Consider the following 12,375-nt stretch of genomic DNA (forward strand, 5'->3'; position numbering starts at 1 on the left):
TTTGTTCTGGGTTACAAGTGTTCGTTTTGGTTACCTGACTTCTCTTTGCTTGAACTTGTTTTAGTGCTGTGTATCGTTCTTTTTATTTCATTTTTGTGTTTCAAATGCTTATAAGATGTATAAAATTGTACTTGCCTTTCATTTTCTTTCTTTTCCTTCTTTTGAATTGTGCGATCAATCTGTTTAATGACTATTAGTTGGGTTTCACATGTGTCTGTAAAATGTTCTGTACACCATCATGCTGCTACTGCTGCCGCCGCTGCCGCTGCCGCCGCCGGCGCTGCCGCCGCTGCTGCCGCTGCTACTGCTGCTGCTGCTGCTGCTCTTGTTGTTGTTGTTGTTGTTGTTGTTGTTGTTGTTGTTGTTGTTGTTGTTGTAGGGGTGGCACGGCCCAGGCAGGCAATGTTTTGCCTTAGCCATGTCCCCTAGGACGATTCTTATATTGTCCTGAATACATCAATAAAGAAAGGAGGAAAGAAAGAAAACACATTATACAATATTATAGCATGTAGTGCACAAAATGAAACTTATAATCTTTCTTACAAAGTGCATTATTAGTGTAGTGGCAGTTAAAACGGTTAATTATTCGTGCTCATGGTGGGAGAGTAAAACAAATATTAAGTTTACAATGACGACACGGAACCACACAAGCATAAGTAGCAATACATGTAGTAGGTGCCGCTAAACTTGGGAGAATCCAACTACAAGCATCAGCCTACTTACACCATCTCGTACACATCGAATGACAGTGTACTTTTGTGGAGCTTGAACTCTAATGTATGAAATGCATGCTCCAATAGAAACATGTTAGTAGGCAGAGCCACAATTAGGTCAACCATCCTGCACCGTTTATGGTTTTGATGTTATAATTTTCAAGTTATACACAATTGTGATAGCCATGTGACTAGAGACAGCACGAAAAACTGAGAGAAGCCTAAACATGAGTGACATGAAATACTTTTTTTTGCAAACCATATATACAAGTATAACAGGCGTGCTTGTAATGTGTATTTTCCGCTGCAGGACAGCGATATGTCAAAAACAACGGCTACCACACAGCTTATGGACAGCTGCCTCTTGTAGCACTTTGCATCAAGGTTTGATTCGATTTACTTTTTTGCACAATGTGAACTATAGCTCGACGCAAAAGATAAAAAGCAAGTTACAGCTCTCCCAACAATATTTGTTTAGGCTATGAGTGGACTTTTGGATCAGTAAGGTCTTGATGAGGGCTACTTGGTTCAAACCTCGGTTCAAAAAGACTTTTGGATGTGATATAACCGTGGCCACCCCGCTTAAAGCGAACGTTGGATTGGGGTCATGAAGCTCTCATTCACTTGGTGATGCCTGGACATTTTGAGGGCGTTCGTCGGTGTTCATTTGACAGCAATGAACTTCACAGCCAAACAGTGCGATGATGAGGAAGTCAGAATGTTCTTCTTCTAACAAGGGGCATAGCTCCAGCACACATGACAATCACACATACAAAAAAAAAAAAACTCTGAGGTGCAGAAACGGTGCTCACCATCCAATGCTACAAGCAGCGAGAAGTGGCCGAGTTCACATACGTTCATGATCTGTTAGCGCAAAAACACAACGACGGAAAAGAATAGACGGTCACAGGCACTGTATATCCACTGAAGCTTAATTGCAAAAACTGTGCCAGTATACATAACGCGGATTGCCCCTAAGCGGGAATACCAAAACAAAAACCCACTCATTGTACAACTGCACCGCACAAAACACGTGTGAAGAAACCTAATTCAAACAAAAATTTAATTCATCCGGCGTTAGAATGATGGAGGGCTGACCTAAGATATTTATTAGTCTAGTGTCAAGTGCAATGATTCCTCAGCCATCCTCATGTGCTTTGTGCGAGAATTAAAGAAATACTAAGCGTACACTGATTGCACAAAACCACACAAACATGAGTTGGAAACATTTAGGTGCCGCTGAATATCATCCTCATCATCAGCCTATATTTATGTCCACTGCAGTAGGAAGGCCTCTCCCTGCGATCTCCAATTACCCCTGTCTTGCGCTAGCATATTCCAACTTGCGCCTGCAAATTTCCTAACTTCATCATTCCAGCTGGTTTTCTGCCGTCCTCGACTGCGCTTCCCTTCTCTTGGTATCCATTCTGTAACCCTAATGGTCCACCTGTTATCCCTCCTACGCATTACATTGCGCATTACTGTCAGAGGTAGAACATCCGACTTCAATCTGACGATCGTAAGTTCGAATCCTGCTCCAGCCCACTACATTTTCAGGCATGGAGTGGTGCCTGACAACGGCAAAAAATATATTGCCGAGAGCTAGTGCGGCAATACTAGTTCAGGTGCAACCAAACTAGGCAGGCCCACTAAGCTCCATCAAAGTCACTCCCTCACCAGAGCAGGAATCGGCCTACCTGGTGCAGTATTCAGCCACTACCTCCCTCATGACTCCGACAATTAACCCATGGCCCAAGTCCCCAGTGGCTGCGCAGCACCTGACCAAGGCGGCGGTCAGACCTGCGACGCGGCAGAGGGTGCTAAGAATGTCTGGGTCCGGACAGGCCGTCAATAGAAACTGAACCTGGCAACGTTCAACACGCGCACCCTCTCGAGGGAGGCTAGCTTAGCAGGACTATTTGAGGAATTATCAGGCATTGCCTGGGATATTATTGGCCTTAGTGAGGTTAGACGAACTGGTGAGGCTTACACAGTGCTGACTAACGGCCACGTCCTCTGCTACAGAGGTCTTCTAGATAAGAAAAAATCCGGGATAGGATTTCTAGTCCATAACAACATAGCGGGCCACATTAATGAATTCTACAGAACTAATGAGAGGGTAGCAGTCGTCGTAATACAGCTGAATAGGAGATACAAAATGAAGGTCGTACAAGCCTACGCCCCAATCTTCAGTCACGATGATGAAGAAATAGAACAGTTTTATGAAGATGTGGAATTAGCTATGAGAAAGTTACAAACTCAGTATACTGTAGTCATGGGCGACTTCAATGCAAAAGTAAGGAAAAAGCAGGTTGGTGAGCAAGCACTTGGCAACTACGGCATTGATTCTAGGAATGCAAGAGGAGAGATGTTGGTAGAATTCGCGGAAAGGAATAGGCTCCGAATAATGAATACATTCTTCAGGAACGCAGCAACAGGAAGTGGACTTGGAAAAGTTCTGAATGGAGAAACAAGGAATGAAATAGATTTCATACTCTATGTCGATCCACGCATAGTGCAGAATGTAGAAGTGTTAGGTGGGGTAAAGTGCAGTGACCATAGGTTAGTGAGGTCTAGGATTTCTCTCAATTTGAAGAGAGAAAGAGTGAAATTAGTCAAGAGGAAACAGGCCAATCTAGACGCAGTAAGGGCAAAAGCATACCAATTCAGGCTGGTGCTCGCAAACAAATATGCAGCTTTAGAACAGGAAGATGAAGATAACGTAGAGGTAATGAATGAAACCGTAACTAGGCTAATCTCTGAAGCAGCAATTGAAGTGGGAGGTAAGGCACCAAGGCAACCAGTAGATAAGCTCTCCCAAGAAACAAAGGACCTTATAAAGAAACGACAAAACATGAAAATGTCTAACTCAAGAGATCAGATAGAATTCGCTGAACAGTCAAAACTGATCAACAAGAAGAAAGTAAGGGATATTCAAAATTATAACGTGGAAAAGATTGAGGAACCGTAAAATACGGACGCAGCATTAAATCACTAATAAGAGAGCTTGGCATAGGACAAGGCAAGATGTATGCACTGAAAGATAAGCATGGTAAAAGCAGCGGAAGAATTCTAAACAGACCTGTACAGTGCCCAAAACAGCAAAGCTACTTTCATTCCGCAATAGTGACCAACCGGATACAGAGGCTCCTTCTATACCTAGCGATGAAGTTAGAAGGGCCTTGAAAGACATGGCCAGGGGAAAAGCTGCTGGAGAAGATGGAATAACAGTAGATTTATTGAAAGATGGAGGAGATATTATGCTTGAAAAGCTTGCGGCCCTTTATACGCAATGCTTCACAACTTCAAGTGTACCAGGGAGCTGGAAGAACGCCAACATTATACTTATCCATAAAAAGGGAGACGTTAAAGAATTGAAGAATTACAGATCCATTAACTTGCTTTCAGTATTCTATAATGTATTCACCAAGATAATTTCCAATAAAGTCAGGCCAACACTTCACTTCAGCCAACCAAAAGAACAGGCTGGCTTCAGGAAGGGATATTCTACGATGGATCATATCCATGTCATCAATCAGATAATCGAGAAGTCTGCGGAGTACAATCAACCCCTCTATATGGCTTTCATAGATTATGAAAAGCCATTTGATTCAGTAGAGATACCAGTAGTCATAGAGGCATTGCGCACTCAAGGAGTACAAGAGGCATACGTGAATATCTTAGCAAATATCTACAAGGATTCCACAGCTACCTTGATTCGTCACAAGAATAGTAAACTAGAGGCATAACGAAAGGCACTGGTTCGTTGCAACGGCACGTTAAATCTAGTTTGCATAGAATGAACGGGACTTCACCATATCAGAATTCAAGCACGACATTATCAAGCCATTTTAACTACCTTGATTAGAATGCCCAGAAGCACCATTTAAAAGGGGCTTGACCGATCTGGGTGCGTTCTTCCAACAGACATGCTTTTCATAAAATGTTATCTAAACGACTACAAACTCTGGCGTGTTGCAGCGGCTCCCTCACACGTGAAGCGCAAGCCAATGCCCCTTTCGTTACATACATTGAGAATGTTGGCCATCGACGTGGTATAGTTGATCCACTTCAAAAAAATGTAATATTCTTCAACATAGCAGAACACATGCGAAACTAAGCCCGATAAGTCCGACTCAAGGTCACGCAGCAGCAAGAAATTGTTGCTCAGCGCTGGAGCTACCCTTGAGCCAATACAAATAAATGCAAATACAATACAAACTTGGCAACATGTGTGGGTCTATCAGAGAAGGGCTGACGGCACTGGCTGGCACTAGCTGATTGTTCTGGCACTGGTGTCACAACACTGGCTGATTTCACAATTTCAGGTTTACGCTCTGTGGTAGTGGTGTTCTGTACAAAGTTCCAATTTGTTGTGGTGAAGTCTACAATGACCGGACCGGGCGGTGAATAAACGTACGCCTCAAGCAACACCGCACTTCGTTAAAGGGCACACCAATCTCTCATCTGTCTAGCCGCTGTTGCACTTCTGATTGCGTACCACTTTTCGACAGTACAGTTATCGTTTGCGGAAGAGAAGAGAGAGCAGTGGACCCGTGGGAGAGCTGAGGCTTTTCACGTCCATAAGCATACACACGAATGCCTAAGTTAGCCCTCCATCATCTAGCACAGGATGACTTTAACTTTTTAAATTAAGTTCAATCACGCGTGATCCCTGTAATGCTGTTGTAAATGTGTTGTTTGTAATTTTGTTCCCCGCTTTTGTGGAATCCGCATTGTATATATTGGCCACGTGTTTGTTTTAAAGCTTCAGTTCCTAGACAGCACAAGTGACCATGTATTTGTTTATCGATTTTTCATCTTTGCTATTGCACTGACAGATGATGGACTCAGCGGTAGCATTTTTCAGCTTGCACTAACTCATCTACCAATGTAGAGAGGCAGAAAAAAGTCGCTTTATCACTTCAGTAGCCTTTCTTCTCTATAAGACGGCAAGTAGGTCTTACTTGACGTGGAATAGAGAAGGAAGATGACGATGAAAGAATGAATGAATGAACCTTTATTTGAAGCAGTGACTTGTCAGTCAAGGTGGGAGGGTCCCTTATTCCAGGAACCCTCTGGCTTGGATCGCCCTCCGGGCCCGGGCGACGCGTTTGCGCTGGTCGACCAGGTCCGGCTTGGAGATCGCAGCCTCCCACGTTTCAGCGAGTAGGGTTGGGTCTGCGTCTGCTGCTACTGGTTGTGTCGCTGTGATACTTGGTCGGGTGTGCTTGCATTGCAGTAGGAGGTGCGCCAGGGTGTCTGGCACGTTGCAGTGTGGGCAGGTGTAGCTGTATAGTGTCGGGTGCAAATGATGCAGTAAGCTTCCGTGGGTGAAGGTATTGCTCTGGAGTCGCCTGTAGTCGGTGCCTTCGTTTCTCGTTAGTTTTGGATGTGGTGGAGGGTATAACCTGCGTACAAGCCGATAGTGCTGCAGTAGCGATTGGTAGTTAGCGGTATGAGGTGCAGAAATGGGAACTCACCACCCAATGCGAGAACTGGCCGAGTTTGAATATGTCCATGAGCCGTCAGCGGAAAAATACAAAGACGAAATGAATAGACGGTCACAAGCGCTGTTAAACAACGGAAGCTTTATTGCAAGCACTTGGCCAATATATACAACGCGGATTGCACCTAAGCGGGAAAACCAAAACTAAAACCAATCGATTGTACAACAGCACCGCACACATCACGTGTGAAGAAACCTGATTCAAAAAAATTCAATTCATCCGGCGTTAGAGTGATGGAGGGCTGACTTGCAAAGTTAATTACTAGTGTATACCCTCAAGACCCAGAAGGCGTTACAGAGGGGGTGAGTACAATGTAAATGTAAAACAAAACAATAAATGGAACTCAAAGGATAAAACGACATCAGTTGCAGCTACGCCGGTAAGGGTTCAGTAACTGCCGACTTGAACAACGCTCCTCAGTGGCAGCAATGGCGGAGGGAAGGTGATTCCACTCTCTGCTTGTCTTCGGAAAAAAGAATAGAATAAAGAATAAATAACTCCCGTGTAGTGCCAGGTGAAATGATTCCTCAGCCATCCTCATGCCCTTTCTGCGAGAATTAAAGAAATACTAAGCTTACACTGATTGCACAAAATCACACAAACATTAGTCGCAAACATTTAGGTTCCGCTAAATATAGGGAGCTCCAACTGCATGCATTCATCCTACCCACAATATCTGGTACACATTGAATGACAGAATGTACTTTTGTGGAGCTTGAACTCTAATCTAATCTAATCACAACAGCGGATCTAGCTGAGCCGTTGCACAGTGTTTGTAGGTAGCCTACATGCAACGCTGTTTTAGAGTGGTGACATCCTTTGCAAAGGCACTTGCCACCGCCAGCTAAATTGGCGGGTTAAAAGTGGGGAATGAAATGGCGAAAGACCAGCCGACAGACCACGTTTCCCGCAACCCTTGGTGACGTGAAACTAATTGACTTCTTTGAATAAACTTTGGCCTCAGCAGCCAGAAACATAGCATGTCTGAGTGCAGTACACGGCACGTATACGTTTGAGCTAAACAGGCTAGTAAGCACAGTCTTTATTACAGCACGCTTAAAAAAACACCCTTACAAGTGGAAGATAACCACAAAGCTTAATGCAGTTCACATTCTTGGCGTGAGATAATACTATCATGAGCAGGCCATCGTGGTGCTTTATATGTGTCAGACGACATGCAATAGAAAAGTAACTTTGTCGTGTTAAAATAACAGGAAAAGGCAACTAGTATAATAAAGACTATGCAGGTTTCGTGTGCGCAATGGTGCAAAACCAAATTAAAGACATTCAATAGATCACGTGCCAACATAGCTTGTCAGAGCGTGACAAAAAAATGTCGCAATTTCACCCGAAAGGCGAAGCATCAATTGCGATAGCAACTTAGCAGAGAGCTATACGGAGTAAGGATAGTAGTTTTATCAGCTGTATCAACTTGGACATGCAGTGGCACCAGCAATGCGCAGAACTGTTGTCGACGCCGTCGCCGTATTGACCGCGTTCGCACAGAACGCGCGCGGCGTTGGTGACTGTTGCCAGAGCCTCTGGGGGCGGCTCGAAGGTTTTCGACGAGATCAGAACGGGAAACTCGTCGAGCAGCGTCGGAAGTCTTTACCACCTTCTCGCCTCGCAACGTTTTTATATAAATACGCATTTGGTGCGAAGCTAGACGTCGCCTCCCCTCCATCCCGTTCCCCCACAGCCTTTCGCGCAACGGAAGAAGTCGCGTTTGCTCTATATATATGGTGATTGTAAAGGAGGAAAGAGACGCTTAATTCTGCAGCCCTTCATGGAGCACGGCGCAGAACGCGCGTTTGTTCTCCGCCGTGCGTTCGCTCCCCGTGAAAGCGCGCGTTCCTCGCGCCCTTTCCCTCGCACATACAGCGTCCGGCGCGCGGCGACGATTTCATCGCCGTTGACGTCATACGGAACCTCACGGCGACGGCGACGCCGACGGCAGAAATCCTCTTTGAGTGTCCATATAATTGCTATCGCAATAAAAAAGGAAAGCAGGAATGCGAAGCGACTTCTACCAAAACTGGGGACCAAAATAGCTATACCCACCGAATTTGGCGGTAAATAGCAGTGAAAGTTTGGTGTTGTCACCTGTGCTGCAGTAATTGCCGCTAACGGACGACAGGGCTAGGGGCGACTGCTGAAGGACACATTTAAAATGTCTTCGTCCTCCTGATTGGTCGAAGAGGCCTGCAGCTTCCACAGAGACCCAGACAAGACAGGGAACGCATACACGTGCACCCAATACCCAAGAACATGCACCCCATGTTTAACGCCGGCCGCAGACGAGCGAGAGCGGTGGCACTCGAACGGTTACGCAACGACCCAAACACTCACTACACAGACGCAACTCCCTACCCCTCGAGGCTGAGAGCATTTGCTGCGGTCGTCACTAGAGGCAACGAAGCAATCACGTCGGCTACGATCCGTACCAAGAGCACGGCCGTGGCCGAAGCGGCGGCCATAGCACTAGCCATACGAGCGGCAGAGGTCAAGAGGCAATCTGCACACGTTCTCACGGATTCTCAAGAAGCTTGCCGACTGTTTCTCAGGGGCGTCCTCCCTCGGAGCGTCCTAGGCATTCTAGGAAACAACCTTCGAGAAGATCACATCATCACATGGTGCCCCGCTCACGAAGGTGTACAGGGAAACGAACGGGCGGACCGCCTGGCTCGAGGACTAATTTTCCGAGCCGCGGACACATCGACCCGGGAGGAATACCTCACACCTACGCTGCCGCGAGATATCCTCGACAGCCAAAGACGCGCAAGGCAGACAATGGCGCCACCCCACCCTAAACTCACACGCTGGCAATCCCAGGACTGGAGACGCCTACAAACGAATACATATCCCAATATACACACTGTACTCAGCAAAATACACCCGTCCCAATACGATGACTGCTGTCCTTGGTGCAGCGATACACCAACCCTCATACATATCACTTGGCATTGCAAACAAAGACCAGCAGAGGGAAACTCACCCCTCGTTACACGCAACGAACTTGAAAGGTCGTGGGAGGCGCGACTCGCCCGGCAGGACCTGGGAAGCCAGCAGGCAACCTTGGACCAAGCCGAACGAGCCGCTAGAGCCAGTGGGGCCCTGGAGTAGGGGCTTCACCCGCAAGAACCTCAGTGTGCTATTTTAATAAAATGTTTATTCCTCCTCCTTCCACAGAGAGTCACGCAACTACTGAAACCGAGTATAAGTGCTGTAATGATTGGAGAAGGCTTTTATGCACACAATAATATGCTCATTACAGCAATCACTAAGGAATCGAAGTATAAGTACTGTAATGATTGGAGAAGGCTTTTATGCACACAATAAAAAAGTTGTCGCAGTTTCACCTGAAAGGCGAAGCATCAATTGCGATAGCAAATTTGTAGAGAGCTATACGAAGTAATGATATTAGCTTTATCAGCTGTATAAACTTGGACATGCAGCAGCACCGGCAACACGCAGAACTGTTGTCGACGCCGTCGGCGTTTTGCCCGCGTTCGCTCAAAATGCGTGCGGCGTTGGTGATTGTTGCCGGAGCGTCTGATATAAATAGGTACTTGGTGCCGCAGCTAAACGTCGCCTCCATTCCCTCCCCTCCCCCCTCCCCCCTCCCCCACGGCCTCTCGCGCGTCGGAAGAAGGCGCGTTTGCTCTACATATATGGAGATTGTAAAGGAGGAAAGAGACGCCTACTTCTGCGGCCCTTAAGCGAGTACGGCGCAGAACGCGCGTTTGTTCTCCGCCGTGCGTTCACTCACCGTGAAAGCGCGCGCCCCTCGCGCCCTTTTACTCGCACATACAGCATTCGGGCGCTGAGCCGTGCTCCCTCAAGGGCTGCAGAAGATAGCGCCAACCTTTCCCTTTCCCTCAAGAACCACTTACCACCGGGGACGATTTCATCTCCATTGACGTCATACGGAACCTCACGGCGACGCCGACGGCAGAAATCTGCTTTTGAGTGTCCATATAATTGCTATCGCAATAATATGCCCATTACAGCAATCACTAAGGAATCGAAGTATAAGTGCTATAACGATTGGAGAAGGCTTTTATGCACACAATAATATGCCCATAACAGCAATCATGACATAATCGTTGCAATGAGGGCCAATTTCCGAAATATCATGCATGCATGTTGCCTCAAGTAAGCCCCATCCTTGGACTGCTTTTCTAAATTACTTTTTTTTAATGTAGGTTTTAGAATACAACACAGCCTTGTCGATTCAGAAAATATGTGAAAGAGTTTGCAGCACAGAGTAAGTCTTTTATCTAAGTACACTGAACCCGTACCATCGTTTTTCGTTATATTTGCAATTGTAGTCTGGAATATTACGGTTGAAATTTGACGGAGAGAATCAAATTGCTTGCTTGCTGGTTTGTCAATTGGTTGGTTTGTTTGTTAGTTTTATTTGTTTGTTTCCTTGGTTCCCTACCTTTTCTGATCTTGCTCTCACTGAACCTGCTTACACCAACCATTGTTACGCGCAAGCGCAGATCGGTTAGATTATGTCACGTCGACGAGATTATGTTCGTCGCCACGAGGGAAACAGCGCCGCAGAGGAAAACGCCAGGAGGTGGAGAAGGGAATCACTGCGTCACGTCCTTTCCCTTTGTGCTTCGATGCCGTGGTGCTCGCTGTGCCTGTTCGCGGCGTCCATGCGTTCGCGCGTAACCCGCGTTCACGATGTGAGACGTCATTGAAACATTTTTTTTTTCCCTGTTGAGTCAGTGTTTCAATGTTGCTCTGTTTTGCGGACTCTCTCGACAGGCCTCGTACATACATAGTTAAATTCGCGTGTGAGGCTGGAAAACGTTGTTTTCGAAAACGTTTCATCTACCCTAATTACGAACCATTATATACCCTTAGAACTGGTTCCAATCGGTTCCAACTACTGTATCTCTACTACGGAGCTAAACTTCAATCGAAATGGAGAATATGTAGAGGCCTGAACCGGATCTAAAACCGAAAACGTATCCTTTCGACACTCTGGCGGTGACCTATTTCCGTATGTGCGCTCTGTCCGTTTGTGCTGTTACAATATGCAGTTTGGTCAAGTCGCCCAACTTTCTATCTTCTAAAGGTACTATAGACACTGATCTATTCCTTGCTTGACAATATGCGTAAGATTTAGTTTTTGAGCGCTACGCAGATGGCTTGCGAGCGTGTGATGTAGCTTCTGTGCAACTTCGGAGGTGGCAGCAGGGAATGCTGGCTTCCTTACAAAATTTATGTTGTAATAGTGTTTCGTTTCTATTGAGTTTTTACAGCGAAGCTGTTAAGCGCTGGTTCCCCCAGAATTCTGTCCGCATGTAGAAAAAAAAAACTATTATCATCAGCATTCCGGCTCCATGTCCGTGGTTGTTTCCCGCCAGTTGTGCATTAGCACAGCTGTAAAAACTGGTGACTAACATGACTGATAGTTCATGAAATCAATAGCATCCCATGCTCGTCCGTTACGTAACGATTAACGATAATAAAATCACGTGTGGCGTATACCCGCATTGGATATGCGGGCATGTGCCAGGGACAACAATGAATGAAGGAAGGAAGGAAATGAATAAATAAAGAAAGAAAGTTGGAAAGAAAGAAAGAAGGAAGGTAAGAAAGAAATCACGTGCTGCTCATACCCGCGTTGGGTTGTGGGTATGAGCCGCCGAGAGCAGGAGCGGGAGAGATCTCGCTGAAAAGCGACGCCCTAGACTGAGGGCACCAGTTATTATTTTTTTTATCGTAGAATAAAGTGATTTCTCTCTCTCTCTCTCAGACGATTCTGACGCTGCCGCGCAATGTGCCGCGGCTATGACTGCTGTGGCGCCAGTGTTCTTGCTCTTTGACGAACATGCCGAAGACAGCCAATATAATCAATAATAATAATAATAATAATAATAATAATAATAATAATAATAATAATAATAATAATAATAATAATAATAATAATAATATATTTCCTATAGCAATATTCACTACAGCAGCCCCATGGCACTTCTTGCTTTGCTGACTTCCATCTTCACAGTAATGGAAGGGCTCTGAATTTTCTTTTGTTGTTCTGAGTGTGCTTTATGTTGAGGTGCGATTAAATGCCATGCATGCTTTTGATTTTTGCAAGGGCAAGAACGATGCTGCATGTTCAAAAAGCGATT

The sequence above is a fragment of the Dermacentor silvarum genome, chromosome 10 (genome assembly GCF_013339745.2).
Source record: "Dermacentor silvarum isolate Dsil-2018 chromosome 10, BIME_Dsil_1.4, whole genome shotgun sequence".
In the NCBI taxonomy this organism is placed as follows: Eukaryota; Metazoa; Arthropoda; class Arachnida; order Ixodida; family Ixodidae; genus Dermacentor; species Dermacentor silvarum.